The sequence below is a fragment of the Macrobrachium rosenbergii genome, chromosome 46 (genome assembly GCF_040412425.1).
Source record: "Macrobrachium rosenbergii isolate ZJJX-2024 chromosome 46, ASM4041242v1, whole genome shotgun sequence".
Taxonomy (NCBI): Eukaryota; Metazoa; Arthropoda; class Malacostraca; order Decapoda; family Palaemonidae; genus Macrobrachium; species Macrobrachium rosenbergii.
The window spans coordinates 51991487-52006183 of NC_089786.1; the positions used below are offsets into that span (position 1 = coordinate 51991487).

Below are 14697 nucleotides of genomic sequence, written 5' to 3' on the forward strand. Positions count from 1 at the left end.
TCTCTTTTTTTTTATTCATTTTCTCTCCTAAATTCTTGCGTTACGCTATTTAAAATGGAGAATTAAACAGTACGAGGACTTCAGCAGGACTTCACTGACGTCCTCGATGACGTAACGTTCGCCGGATCGTGGGATACCTTATCAGGACTCAGTAAGAGTGAAAGGAAGTGATGATATTTGTCGCCAGAGATAGACGGAGTTCGGTGATGATATAATGCTTTTATTTTTTCCCCCCCTTGTGTCTTTCATCTGTCACGATACCTATTTTCTGATTCTCTCTCTCTCTCTCTTTCTCTCTTTCTCTCTCTGCGTGTTTAGTGTGTCACCATTTGTACACGCCAAACGGAAATGCCATTATGATTACTCTGTGGTTACTGAATAAACTGTGAATCTTACTCGGAATACTGAAGCTTTCAATGGAAAAAAAATGAGTAAAGTAAAAGGCCACTAGTTGTTCGTCAGAGTAATTCTTTTTCTTCTTCTTCAATTTGTCTTCTCCTACAATCTCCTCCGCTGATACAACTCTCTCTCTCTCTCTGTCACATCCCATCGCAGAGGCTTCATTACCACAGAATTGCATGAATAATAATGAGAGAGAGAGAGAGAGAGAGAGAGAGAGAGAGAGAGAGAGAGAGAGAGAGAGAGAGATATTATATATGTCACTTTCCCAAAGCAGCGAATCCTCTTATGGATTTCGGCTGTGTCCCGTCAAGTTAATCTGCATTTGAGAACGTGTTGTATATGTTACTCCGAGGATGCGTCACGCATTAATCCCGCAGATATATATCTGCTCTCTCTCTCTCTCTCTCTCTCTCTCTCTCTCTCTCTCTCTCTCTCTCTCTGCCGTCATTATAATATGCACTTTACACCCAGTCTCACCAGATGACCTTGATCGCTCCGCCAGAGAAACATTTCCGCCGAGTTCCAAACGCTCTAGCCGGTGGACCCCGGCCTCCACGACCCACCCCCGAAATTCCACCTACACGACGTTTGACGTCGCTTGAAACGTGATATTCCCGACTGATGTATTTTTCGTCAGTTTTCGACGTCGAAAAGAGGGAGATTGGCGACAGCTTTCTTCGTATCTTGACCTGCTGGCCGAAGGTGTCATCCTACCCGCCGTCAGTGCGGCCATATTTGTGTTGGTTGGGTGTCTGTGTGGAGAGGGATTTTGACGTTTGTGTCAGTATTTGACCTCCTTTCGACAAGCCGTTCATATATCTCGCGAATTATGGATGTATACCGATGAATTCGCGCGCCCGGTGCTTCGGGGGAGAACGGACCTATTGAATTCAGTCGTCCAAAGGTGAGAGAGGGATCGTCGTACCTTTTTTCTTTTTTTTTTTTTCTTCCTTTTTTTTCGCACCCTGAATTTTCCACGACCTCAAAATGAAAACACGACGGAGGAGGAGGAGGAGGAGGTCTCTTTCTTTATCTTTCTTGTTTCTTTTATTTATTTAAGTGTTTCTCTGTATCCGGGGAAGTGTTTTTTTTGGGGGGGAGTTTTTTTTTTTTTCTCCGTAATCGTTTAACTCGCGGAAGTCAAATTTCTTTTCGGTCGTCCGTCCGTCCATTTTCCTCCCGATTTTTCGCACCTGTGTTTTTCGAGGACCTCTCTCTCTCTCTCTCTCTCTCTCTCTCTCTCTCTCTCTCTCTCTCTCTCTCTCTCTCTCTCTCCAGCCCCGAATTTCGATTGGCCAGGTGGTGACTTGACCAAATGTCAAAGGGGCCAGACCGAATGGTCTCTCTCTCTCTCTCTCTCTCTCTCTCTCTCTCTCTCTCTCTCTCTCTCTCTCTCTCTCTCTCTCTCTCTCTCTCACCAGCCCCGAATTTCGATTGGCCAGGTGGTGACTTGACCAAATGTCAAAGGGGCCAGACCGAATGGTCTCTCTCTCTCTCTCTCTCTCTCTCTCTCTCTCTCTCTCTCGCTCTCTCTCTCTCTCTCGATTGGTCAGGTGGTGACCTAACCTAAATGTCAAGGGGACAGACCTAATGGTCTCTCTCTCTCTCTCTCTCTCTCTCTCTCTCTCTCTCTCTCTCTCTCTCTCTCTCGCGATTGGTCAAAAGGGCCAGACCGAATGGTCTTTGTGATGGCTTATTTGTAATGTCTTAATTTTAATGTCTAATAAACCTCCTTCCTGGGATAGGCCTAGGCTACGGTAGGCCTACTGGGTCCAACCCACGTAGGCCAAATTGTTGAGGAGGCCTTGGTGTAATTATATAGGCAATAATTCATTGTAGAGATTTGTTGGTTTAATTGACCGCAAAATCGTCGCTTGTAACTGTTGGAGGCAGATTTTTATTGGAACTGTAGCCTAGGCCTAGTTAGGCTACTGTATAGTTTTATTTAGGCCTAAAATTATTCATATCAGGCCTAAAGTTGTTCATATCAGACCTTGAATTATTCATATCAGGCCAAAAATGTTCATAAGACCCTAAAGTATTCATGACTTAAATTTTTCTTATCAGACCTAAAATTATTCATATCAGACCTAAAATTATTCATATCAGACCTAAAATTATTCATATCTGACCTAAAACTATTCATATCAGACCTAAAATTATTCATATCAGACCTAAAATTATTCATATCGGACCTAAAATTATTCATAGACCCAAAATACTCATATCAGACTTAAAATATTCATATCAGGCATAAAATATATTTATATCAGACCTAAAATTAGTCATTTCAGACTTAAAAGTATTCCATTGATTTTATCACTGTACCATCACTTTTAACAGTTTTGGGCAAATTTTTTGTCAATTAGGCCATTAGCCTAGGCTAGGCTAACATATAGATTAAATTTGAGTTGTTTGCCAGAGGTCTACTGTCTATGATTCAGGTTGCATGATTTTTTTTCTTGTTTATTTGTGAGCAAACAAGGTACCATAAATAGCTAACCTAGCCTAGGTTCATTTTTAAGGATACGTTGGCACGAGCTTAGGAGTTATATTGTAATTATGATCGAATGTCATAATTGGCTATTTCTTTGATTTGATGATGCCATGTTGGTCTTTTAATTATGGCAGTATTGCAATATTGCAATCAGAGGCTTTGGCAAATCAGTATTTTAAGGTACCTTACTATAGGTACCATACTGTTCAAGATGGTAGCCATGTATATCCGATTTTCTAGTGTATAATTTGCTAGTTTTTGAGATTTAGGTTTTTGTATAAATATAGCCAAATGCAAAATTGCCATAACAGAAAATAATAAGGATAAGCATAAATTTTACTGACATCTCAAGTAGACTAAATGGTTCCTTAAAGATTCTTATTTCTTCAAGTACAAAACAAGTAGGGGTGAGATTGACCGTAAATACCTAACCTAGGCTAGGTTCGTTTTCAAAGATGAGTTTACGCCAGCTTAGAAATCATAAGAGTGGCATTCAGAATTTTGGCTTTTATTTACTCTGTTAGCAACCAGGATGTGGGCAGGACAGAGACAGTACTTGGAAAACATTTTAGGTTTAAAGGTTTTGTTTGGTAAATGCGAAGGAGAGGGCCGTAAGAAGGTATCGTTTATTTACTAAATAAATAATTTGTGAAAGCAAGTCAATGAGAAATTTACTGTCTTCTATGTTAATCTCCAAGGGGCTGGTACTAAACGTGGTGGAAGATCCACTTTGCACTGTGTTTAGTACCAGCCCCTTTGGGATGAAAGCCAAAATATAAAGAATAGACGATAATTTTCCTATCAGCTATGTCAGTTTACCAAATGATCGCACCTAGGCTGCATTGTAATCACCATTTTCTATATTCAGTCAAGAAATTACATTAAATAGACGATATCTTTGTGCAGCCCTCTACTTTACATTTACCCAGTACTTTCCCTGATTGCAATTGTAGAGTTACTGAGTGATATGATGTTTTAATAAGTTTTTTGTTTTTACGCATGTTGCCATATTCCGGATAACTTTATGGTTATTTAGTCTGCTGTACCATTAATCGAAAATGAATGCTTTCTCAAAAGTCACCCTTACCCATCTAACCACACACTTCATGTGTGCTAGGAGGTGATGCTGTCATATTCATAATTTTAGGATCCTTGAATTTGTTTGAAGGGATAATGTTTTGTACATTACAGTTGGATTCGGCTATGGAAGAATTATGTAATAGAATATCCTAGGTTAGGTTAGTGTTTCCCATCGATTGCCACTGTTGATTAGGGTGTACAGTGCACAAGCATATCTGTATAATTCATTACAGTTCAGAAAGGCTAAATTATTGTTTAACTGGTGTATTTTTATGTGTTTTGACCGATTTTGATATTGAATACTTTTGGAAATAGTGTTTATTAAAGTTGAGAAGTTCACCCTAACTCAGCTTGAAAAACTGAGGATTTCAAGCAAACATCAATATCAGATTTGTTAAAAAATACATGAAAGTATATTTTAAAGTCCATAAACAGTTCTAGTTACCGTGATGATAAAGAAAGCATTTAGCCATAGGTTTCTTCAGGTTGAAAATCACTTTTAGCAAAACATTACAGGAAAAATAAAATTGAACTGAAGTGGTCCTCTCTGCTAATTGGTACTGTAACTTACAACTGATTAATGAAGAATGACAGTTCATTGGACGGGGCACATACATATTTCATATTGATATTGATGGTAGTGTTTGTATGGTACAGGATGTAATGTAATACAGCTTAGTACTGTAGGTTACTGTAGATTTATCTTCCCACTTCCCCCTCCCCCTTTGTCCCCCAAAAAAGAAAGCCCCCACACCAAGGTGCCGTTCGAGTAGTCAGTTAGCTTTCTGATTTTTGAGTTTTGTAAACAATCCATGTCTCTTTGTAATTTACAAAGCAGTTTTTTCCCTTGTCATAGGGGTGCCACCACAATTCAACTTGTATTTTAATATTTTAATTACATTTTTATTTATTAGTTTAATTTCTGTTTTTGAAATAACTGATCTCCTCTTTTTGTGGTTCCAATTTCTACCTTCTGTCATTTATTTCGAATGAACACCATATTCTTTGGAAGCGTGAATTTCTGGTCAGTGGCCCACAGTGGCCCATGTGGGCTGTTTCAGTATGAATAGGGTTCATCTTCTGAATAATAATAATGATAATATTTGTGGCATTTTTATTGAGGATGATAAAGGATATGCAGATTAGCTTAACTTTAAATAGCCATTTTTTTTTTAATGCCAGCTTACTTAGAACAGAATATTCATCAATAAAAAAATTCAAAAAGGCACCAATAGATTATACTGTACTATATACAGAACACTAAAATCACAAATATCAGTTAAAAGATAAGTTCATTTAGACATATGCCATTCTATACCTCTAGGTAAAGTAGGCTACTTACCAATAACATTTTGATTGCACGTACTTGTAAATAAAATATAGCACTTATAAAAATAATGGTACTTGAAGTCTCTGCTGATTTGGATTCTGGAGAGAATATTTACCAAAATGGCGAAGCAAGTGACATTACAGATAATTAAGTAGTTTAAATAGGTTCAAAACTAATGTGATTAGCGTGATGGTTTTGAATGCGGTGATCAGCATGCATAAATAGGTTTGTAGCAGGTGTTGCATGTATGTTGGCGTTGCTTCTTGTAAACAGCGTGTGGCTTATCCTACAAGTTCGAATTTTAGTTAAAAGTTAGCTCTTAAAGGTTACAGCAGGAGGTGTCCTTTTGAACGGTAGTCTGCGATGCCCACCATCGCTGTACAGTAATACGGATTTTTGGTCTTCTCATTCAAAAAGTAATCTTAAAACAACGGGGAAGATAAAGGTAACCCTTTGAGATTTCAATGACATATTGCAGTCATTATTACAGTATTTTAAATCTTACATTCCAGTGGTTGGTGATGTCATCCACAGCTAATTTCATCTAATTTCAGCATGTCGATTTTTTTCTTTTCTGGTTTTGCTACAATAAGGTAAAATTATTTAGCATTAAAATGACTCTATAACAAACTGTATCCCATGAAAACTAATTTGATATTAAGCAGTAGCACAAAGAAAAATACTGATAACGCCTAAGTAGGGCATTTATCGTGGTCATGTAGATTTTAGTGTGTACTGTACTTTCTTGGAAATGTAGTGTAGGTTTAACCACACCTTGCAGCTGACTAACATGATTATGCTAACAGCGCTGAAACGTGCTGATAAGCCAGGAACAGCGGGCTGCAGTTAGGCCTAGCTAAAAGTTCTAGATAACACAAAGGACCTGCTTTTTGAAATTTTACGATAGGTACTTAGGTATTTATATTAAGACTGATTTTGAATGACCATTTTCTCTCTGTTAGCGCATTATGCAGTCTTGCTAATACCATAGGAGAGAGAGAGAGAGAGAGAGAGAGAGAGAGAGAGAGAGAGAGAGAGAGAGAATGTGTTTTTTCTATCAGGAATTTGAACTAAGGTAATTGCACCGTTAGTCATTGGCCTTGCAAATTCTTAGTGATTCATCGGTCAGAAAATAGTTCTGTCACCTTCAAGTCTGCCTTTGTAATGTGTATCCTTCCCTCCCATTTGCAGTAGTGTCTAGAGTTTTATAGCAGAGACTTCCTTCTGTGGGTCCATGGTTGTTTTTTGTTTGGGTAATTATGTTTGGATTTCAATTTTTGTAGCCTCTGTTTAACATAGTCTTGGTTGTTGTAAGGTGATTCAGGCTTGATCTAGTAGTTTTAGATTGTCTTGTGTATACTTTTGAGCGATTTTTTTTCTCTAGTGCATAGCTTGTGTTTAACATGGTCATTGATAAGTTACAGAGATGGTTTAGGCTAGGTAATTTTGAGGGAATTTTTTGCTGCAAAATCGGGGGATTTTGAAAAATCTGGATTGTGGGAGAAGGACTTGGAGATCTTTTGAGTGTTTTATGATGCCACCAGTAATGTACAATCTAATCTAGTATTACCTCGGGACATGTTGGTGTATTGACTCTTCATTATAACTCTGCATTGTGGTCTGGGTGAATGTATTGGTGTGGAGATTCATTGTAAGTTTATGCACATGAGAGTGCTTTAAATGTAGTGACCAGTCTGAGACTGTGCTTTAAATTATAGTGACCAGTCCGAGACAATGCTTTAAATTATGGTGCTCAATCTGAGACAGTGCTTTAAATTATGGTGCCCAAGTCTGAGACAGTGCTTGAAGTTATGGTGCTCAGTCTGAGACTGCTTTAAATTATGGTGCCCAGTCTGAGACAGTGCTTTAAATTATAGTGCCCAGTCTGAGACAGTGCTTTAAATTATAGTGCCCAGTCTGAGACAGTGCTTTAAATTATAGTGCCCAGTCTGAGACAGTGCTTTAAATTATAGTGCCCAGTCTGAGACAGTGCTTTAAATTATAGTGCCCAGTCTGAGACAGTGCTTTAAATTATAGTGCCCAGTCTGAGACAGTGCTTTAAATTATAGTGCCCAGTCTGAGACAGTGCTTTAAATTATAGTGCCCAGTCTGAGACAGTGCTTTGAATTATAGTGCCCAGTCTGAGAATGATTTTCTTCCATTGCAAACATCTGAAATAACTGTCCAAATAAAGTATTCTTGAGCGAAGCCGCATTCGAATACTGTCCGCTAAGCCCCAGTTCCTGGACCTTTCCCCAAATAACGTCCATTCACCCAAATAAGTGATTTATATTTATGAAAATCCAGTTGTATTTGGTTATATAAATAGTCCGCCACAGTTTAAAATCTATGTGAACATAAGTTGAATTGAAAGAGTAAAATGCTGTGCTATATGCTATAGAAATGTAACCGGTCCTAATTTCATTTGAAATTCATGAAGGTTTTCTTCACCATGTCTTATGGAAATATAGTATATAGGAAAATCTAATGAGATTTAAAAAAGAAACCCATTTATTTAAGTTTGCAGTTAACGTACTAACTCAGCAAATGAATGTTAATTTATGCATGAATAGAGGAGGGTGTTTCGTGGTCTGAGTTCGGTTGGAAGTGAGGAGGATGATATTCTACAGGATGTTATGTAACCAAGTTGATATTGATAACGTGCCATTTGAAAAGGAACAGTGGTCGAAAAGTTTTCACAGTCGTAATCAGCTTAGTGGAGATATTTACCTTTTTTGTAAACAGAAGTTGGCCAGCTGATTTTAAATGGTTTAGCCTCTACGTGGATGTGCCTTGAATGAGTAATTAAACACTTTTAAAATGTTAAAAGTATGAAACAAAATTGCAATTGATCAGAAAATTTTAGGTAGTTTTCGTACCTTCAGTATGTGGAAATACCCCTTATTAAAATGGTTGGCACAAATATAATTTTATTTATTGATTTTCATGATTGTCTAATAATTATAAGCAGCCTTGGCTTGACGTGGTATGTCAGTTGACTTATCTCCACTGGTCAGGGTCCAGTGTACCATAAATGAACATAACATTAGGGTACTTGGAAAAATGAGTTATAATTATCCTATCTAGAGCATATTTTTTTAGTTGTTTGCAAACAGTTTAAGATGTATGATGATTTAACCCTTTTTGTAATCCATAATTCCATTGTAATTTTCTGTAATGTTATAAAGACTTTGTAAAGAAATAATCGGTAAAAGAAGGGAGTTGCAAATTAAGAAGTTTGTGTATACTGTTGCTAGTTTATAGTATTTTATATATATAGCATTTTTTTCATGAGCCTCAGTAGGTTAACCACATGAACCGTGTGTTGTGAATAAAGAACGAAAATCTTGGAGAGTAAATTTGGAGTTAAATGCTTCAGGTTCCCTACCAAAGATAACTTTTAAGAGAATCAGCTTGAGTTTTGATTGTAGTGGTTACTTTGGTCAGCTTGCACTCATTCATAGGGTACATCCTCACTCCTCTTCTGGATGACTGACTAGTTCTGGTGTCATGAGAGGCACAGCTACTGCAGAACAGAGACTGCTCTCTTACACTTTTTTATGACCTTGGGATAATGATAAACTGGGTCAAGTCAGATCGTAAACCCAAGCAGCAGACAAAGTACCTGGCCATGCCTACGGACATGATAACAGGTGGGGGTCTTTCCCTCAGATTTTGTGTCAGCAGGCTCAGGGAGGTTTTATTGCAGTTTCTGCCGTGACACAAACAACCAGCTCAGCCTTGCTAAATAATCCCATGCTACCTGTTGTCTCTGAGAAGCTTTTCCTGCACAGGCAACTCCTATGTTAGATACTCTTGTGGCAACTAAAGGGACATTGGTTGGCCTCGAGTGATCTTGTCTTTCAGCTCTTGCCCTTGAATAAGGTCGTCAGGGCGTACCTTGCATGGTGGCTGGATGAGAGGAACATCTGTGAGAATCCCTATGAACTTGCCACCTTCAGAGATGTTTCTGTTCTCGGATGCATCAAAATTTTGGTAGTGCGAGTGGCTTGGCTATCCCTGCAAGCATGCCAGGTGTGTTTGATGGGTCACTCCATAGTGTTGATGAAAACAACATCAGTTGACGAAATGGATGCACAATTGGGTGGTTTTGCATGCCATCAAGCTGTTAGCCAGATATATTCTGGGCAGGAAGAATGTTTTGGTTTAGGGGCAGGTATAGGAATAGTGTTTTCCTTCCACCCCATGCTTGCCAGAAAGGCTGTTCGAGCTGTGGAGAATACCGGTGATTGACCTGTTTGCCATGCAGCTACACAGGAAGCTCTGTGTTTTGGTATTTGTGATGTTCAGTGGATAATCTCAGGTCCCTCTCAAGGCCCTGGTTTTTGAAGAAAGGGCATTGAAGTTTGGTACAAACAGAACATGGTGTTGGGACTAAAAATTTGGATTGAACAGTAATTTCCACAATGTCAGCATCCATCAAGACATTTTTGCCTGTTCAAAACTTGGTTCTACCTTAGCTGTTTGAATCTCAGTTGAAGTTTAAGTGACACTGACCTACATTTTAATTATATCAACCAAGTTTAATGTCTTCCATCATATCAGGAAAGAAATAACAAGTCTAGGATGCAGGAAGTTTTATCTATATAATTTCAAATGAGAACTTACTGAATTTAAAGAGGCGAAAAAGTATATTATTGGTTAGTGTTATGGTGGCATCACCACTGACGAAAAGGTTTTGCCGAGCAGAATGTGAGGTTGCTCTCCAATTAGTGTCATGCTTTTGTGGCAGAGAAAGAGCAGTCACTTGCAAGTTGCTTGGCTGCTTGTGTTATGTTGTATCCTTATCGAAGAAATAGCAATTCCTAGCTCCCGAATCAAAATCGTTTCCCATGTACACGAAAGAAAATGGAGATACCATCATACCAACGAAAACATCAGCGGTGTTAAGTTTCAATTTGCTTGGGTATGGTTTCGGTACAGTCAAAACAGCATTATGTACTGCATTCATTGGTTTTAATTACAGCATGAGTGTAAATTTAATTGACTAATAAAGGCAACAATTATTCAGTTGATTTTGCCGCCATGATTTTGACGGATGCTTCAGTGTTGTAGCTTATAGAAAAAGAAATATCTTATGTAATTTAATCTTAAAAAGCAGTTTTTTTATCCAGAGGATTGAGCCAGTACTTGATAGTTGAACTTTGTCTTATGACATTTACTTCATGAATCACACGCTATTTCAGAACTTTCAAGCACTGCTTGTCAGTTTATTGGTTATGCTTTGTAGCATTAAATCATTGTTCCTGGACTGTTTCCAGGTTTTATTGTGGAGAACATTGCCCCCTCTTACTCCTGTTGTACCTCCCACTAGGCTACCACTTCTCACAGTTAGATATCTCGGCATTTTTAGGATTGCATGGTTCAGTGACTGTTTCAGCCTATAAGCTAACGCTTCGGTATTCTCCCCCACACCTCTGTTTGTCCACTTTGTATAATTCTCAATCTCTGCATGGACAGTTCTGTTGCTCTGGTTAGAATCATCTTCTCTTCTCTTCTCTCTTGTATTTAGGTTTCTTTCAGGATACGATGAGATAAGTGTCAGATTACATATCTCTTTGAGCTTTATGTGCAGGAAAGTGAGAGAGGAGGTATAGAGTTATCCTTAATTGTTGTTTGGTAGTTTGCCTTGCTTTGTTTCAAACACAACTGTCTGAATGATGTAGGCAGTACTGCATGTCATATCGCATAGGAGGTCCTATTGCATAAGTCAGTGATTGCCCCACCTATGTAAAGGGTACGTAAAGAATAAGCAAAAATTCATCTTCCCTCTGAGTTTTGTCAAAGTGGTCATCAGGTTACCATTATCAAGGAGGCATTGCTTATGTAAGGTCCCTTCCCCTTTTTTCCTCTTCTATTTAAGGAAGCTGTTATATAGATTCAGTTCCTGTTATCCCATTTGTGGTCTAGTGCTGTCAGTGTACAGTACCTCGCATGGTGCACTGTAGGCATTGCTAAAGGTTCTTTGCAGCACCCCCTTGGGCCCCTAGCTGCAACCCCTTTCATTCCTTGTAACTGTACCTCATAGGTCCCACCGTTTGACCTTTAACCTAAATTTTATATGCCACATCTCATTTCAGTTCCTTTTACACAATACGCATTTTGGAACGTATTTATAACGGTCTGTAATTCATGTTAGCAAAAGTATCGCGGCTGGAAGACGAAAGAATCGTTGCGAGTTCAGAAACTATACAAATCAAAAAAGTCTGATTGAAACATCACAAGATGGCCCCTACTTACCAGCATTGCATGGCTGAAAGAAAATCTCTATAGGAATGTAAGGGAGGAGCCCGTGAGATACGACCTACCTGTGCCCTAAATAACCAGCTCGGAAAGTCTCAAGTGGCAGGCTATCGACTATCCCATCTTCAAGTGGCTTGATTCACCTGAGTGTGAAGTGGAGTGAAGTACCCATCAGGAATGCAAGTTTCGTTGATGGAACTTTCAGAAATTAAATGGAAATTTGAGTTTTGAGGGAAATGAATAGCTCTGTGTTTTATTGTTTTGTTGCATATTTGAGGTACTTTTGGGCACGTGAATAATTTTCATTGAATTGAAGTTTATTTTCGTGTTAGCATAAGTACTGGAGAGACTTTCGTTGAGGCTCTTGTTAATATGTTTATGTAACGTATCTTAATACGGTTTAGAAAGTGGCCGTTCTTGAATTGTAACTACAGTAATGTAAATTTGAGTGAGTTTGTTGTTGGTGCTTTCCTTGAATTTCATTTTGACTCTCAAATAACATCAGTTTGGGATAAATGGTTTTGAAAGGTGATGAATTGTATACCTAGGAAAAATACAGATTGAAAAAATTTTTTCATGTTTAAACTTTTACGTGGTTTTAATTTGTTTTTGCAGATAGGGGGATATGTACTTTAAATCATTATCCCTTACTGATAATTCAGATTTTATGTACAGTTTTATTTGTGGTTTGCATCACAAAGATAGTCATCTGTTTTCCAAGAGGAGAAGGAAACCTTCGTTTACAAATTTATTATGATCATGCATCTTTAATTGATACCCACAGAAGTGGCTCCCATTATTATTTATGAAGAGTTCATTTTGTTGCATGGAAGGGAAGGTACAATTATTTGCTTTTGAATGTACAGTAATGTATATTATTAAGACTTTGAAATGGGAGATGAGGACACAAAGGTTCTGTTTAAAATCCAGTAGTTATTTGTTTTCGTTACTTGAAAGCGATTGAGACCGAAGTGATTTATTTTTGCCACTCTCAAGCATATTAAAGTTGAAGTTTGTAACAATATGACTGAGAAGAACAGGATTGAGGGAAGCTCTTATACAGTACTAGGTCTGTTTGTTTAATATTTTTGTTGTTGTTACATGAAACGTGACCTGTGGTCTTGTTTTAATTGGGACACTTCAATGTGCTAATTCACTTTATTATTATTCAGAAGATGAACCCTATTCAAATGGAATAAGCCCACAGTGGCTATTGACTTGAAATTCAGGCTTCCAAAGAATATGGTGTCCAGTAGAATTTAGTAACAGAATTCATGAGAAATACAGAAAGATTTAAAAAGAAAACATACATTAAATTAATAAATAAATAGAAATATAAGTAAATTATTAAAATACAAGAATTTTATTAGGGTAGTCATACATTACATCATTACATCTATACATATTAAAAAATGCACATAGTAGCATGAATCTTGAAATGGAGAAACAAATCCGCAGTTATGTATGGGTACATATATTTAAAAATAACTCTCTACAGAGAGCTTTTGGGAATCTTCGATTCCCCTTTTCAATCTCGAATCAAATATAACTGTGAATTTGTGTCTTCCTATTGCTTATTGTCTGTGTCGTGGTCTTGCAGTGACTTTTGACTCCAGGATTTCAACAAAGGCTGCTTTTTGAGACTTTTGCGAAGCAACGTTTCCAAGTTCCCTGTGAAGCATGTCAAGTGCTACCTATCTCCACTACCTGATGTGTTGTTGTCGTTGTTGATGCTATCTGGTTAACCTAGAGTCAGAGGTTCTCTCTCTCTCTCTCTCTCTCTCTCTCTCTCTCTCTCTCTCTCTCTCTCTCTCTCTCTCTCTCTCTCTCTCTCTCTCTCTCTCTGTCGAGGCAGGAATTTTAAAATGTTTATTGCTTGTTGGCTGCAGTGTGTTCAGTAGTCGGCGTACATTTGTCATTTATTAGGTTCTCCATAACTCCGTTACTCTGACAGCACCTTAGCAAGGGGTTGAATGTTCGTTTTTACCAATCTTGTTAGTGCTCTAGTCTTTGTGGAGGTTTAAGGAAGATGTGGAAAGTTTTAAGGATTCTTATGGATTTAGATGAAGATTGTAGCACACGTATGCACTCACACTCACTTGGGCTCTCTTCTCTTCATGTCCAAATGTCTGTGTCTGGGTGTAGGCGTATATGTGTAGTGGTTTGCAGGGCTACTTATTAGAAAGTCAACAGTTTTGTTAATTAGAATTAACATAGATTTAGACCATTTATGACACTTACTATTCTGTGTTCCGTAAGTATGCATTTGTGTCACAAGCTCTGATATCACTTACCTGTCTAGGAGTAAAATTGAATGCCCTCAAATGTGCTGATAAACAATGATGAGAGGTCTCTCTCTACAGTAGCCATGTTGTGTGTAGTACACTATACTATTTGCACCACTCTTTGTCTGTAACATTCTTTTATTCCTCTCACTGTAGGACTATGGAACAGTCTCCCTGAAGACGTCGTGCAATGGAACTTTAAAAGTTCAGGCGAATATGTAATGCATTACTACCCTAATACTTTTCTCCATGCATTTCAGTACATTTTTATCTATTAAATGAGATCTCTTCTTTCTGTATAGTACTTTCCTGTACCACCTCCTCTTCCTAATTAACTCCATAATGTTCATTGGAAGTTTGAATTTCAAGTCGGTGGCCCCTTTGGTGGGCTTGTTCCATCTGAATAGGGTGCATCTTCTGAATAATAATACTACAATAATAATAATTATAATCATTAGTTATTTGTATGTACTGTACCATATTAACATTTTTAGTACAGATTTTCTTTACTGTGGTGGATAAAACCACATCAAATTTCTTCATTTGAGGCACTGAACTCGGCCTTTGTTTCACAGCAGTTTGAAAACTCATGATTTAAGAAGGGCCAAAAGGCCATTCTCACCATTAATTTTAATTAATTTTATGATTACGATGGACTTAAATGAGTTTTAATGTTAGGTATTTGGTAGGTTTAGTAATATCAAGAGGTCTTATTTTAAACATTAATGGTGTCTTTAGCAGTAATGGAAAAAACATTGTAAGGAACTTGTTGAAAGCAGATATGTAGGGGTCTGGCAATTTAAGCAAGGGAAAATTATTGTAAGTTTGAGGTAATTTTA

General features: G+C 37.8%; 1 protein-coding gene across 1 annotated transcript in view; it reads left to right on the forward strand.

Annotated features, from left to right (window-relative positions):
* The first annotated feature begins 1114 nt into the window (after positions 1-1114).
* The window catches only part of LOC136830341 (WAS/WASL-interacting protein family member 1-like), a 45798-nt gene continuing 32215 nt past the window's right edge, over positions 1115-14697 (forward strand). Inside the window, 1 exon segment of the mRNA XM_067089784.1 lies at positions 1115-1306. The gene's annotated coding sequence lies outside the window, so the exon portion shown is untranslated.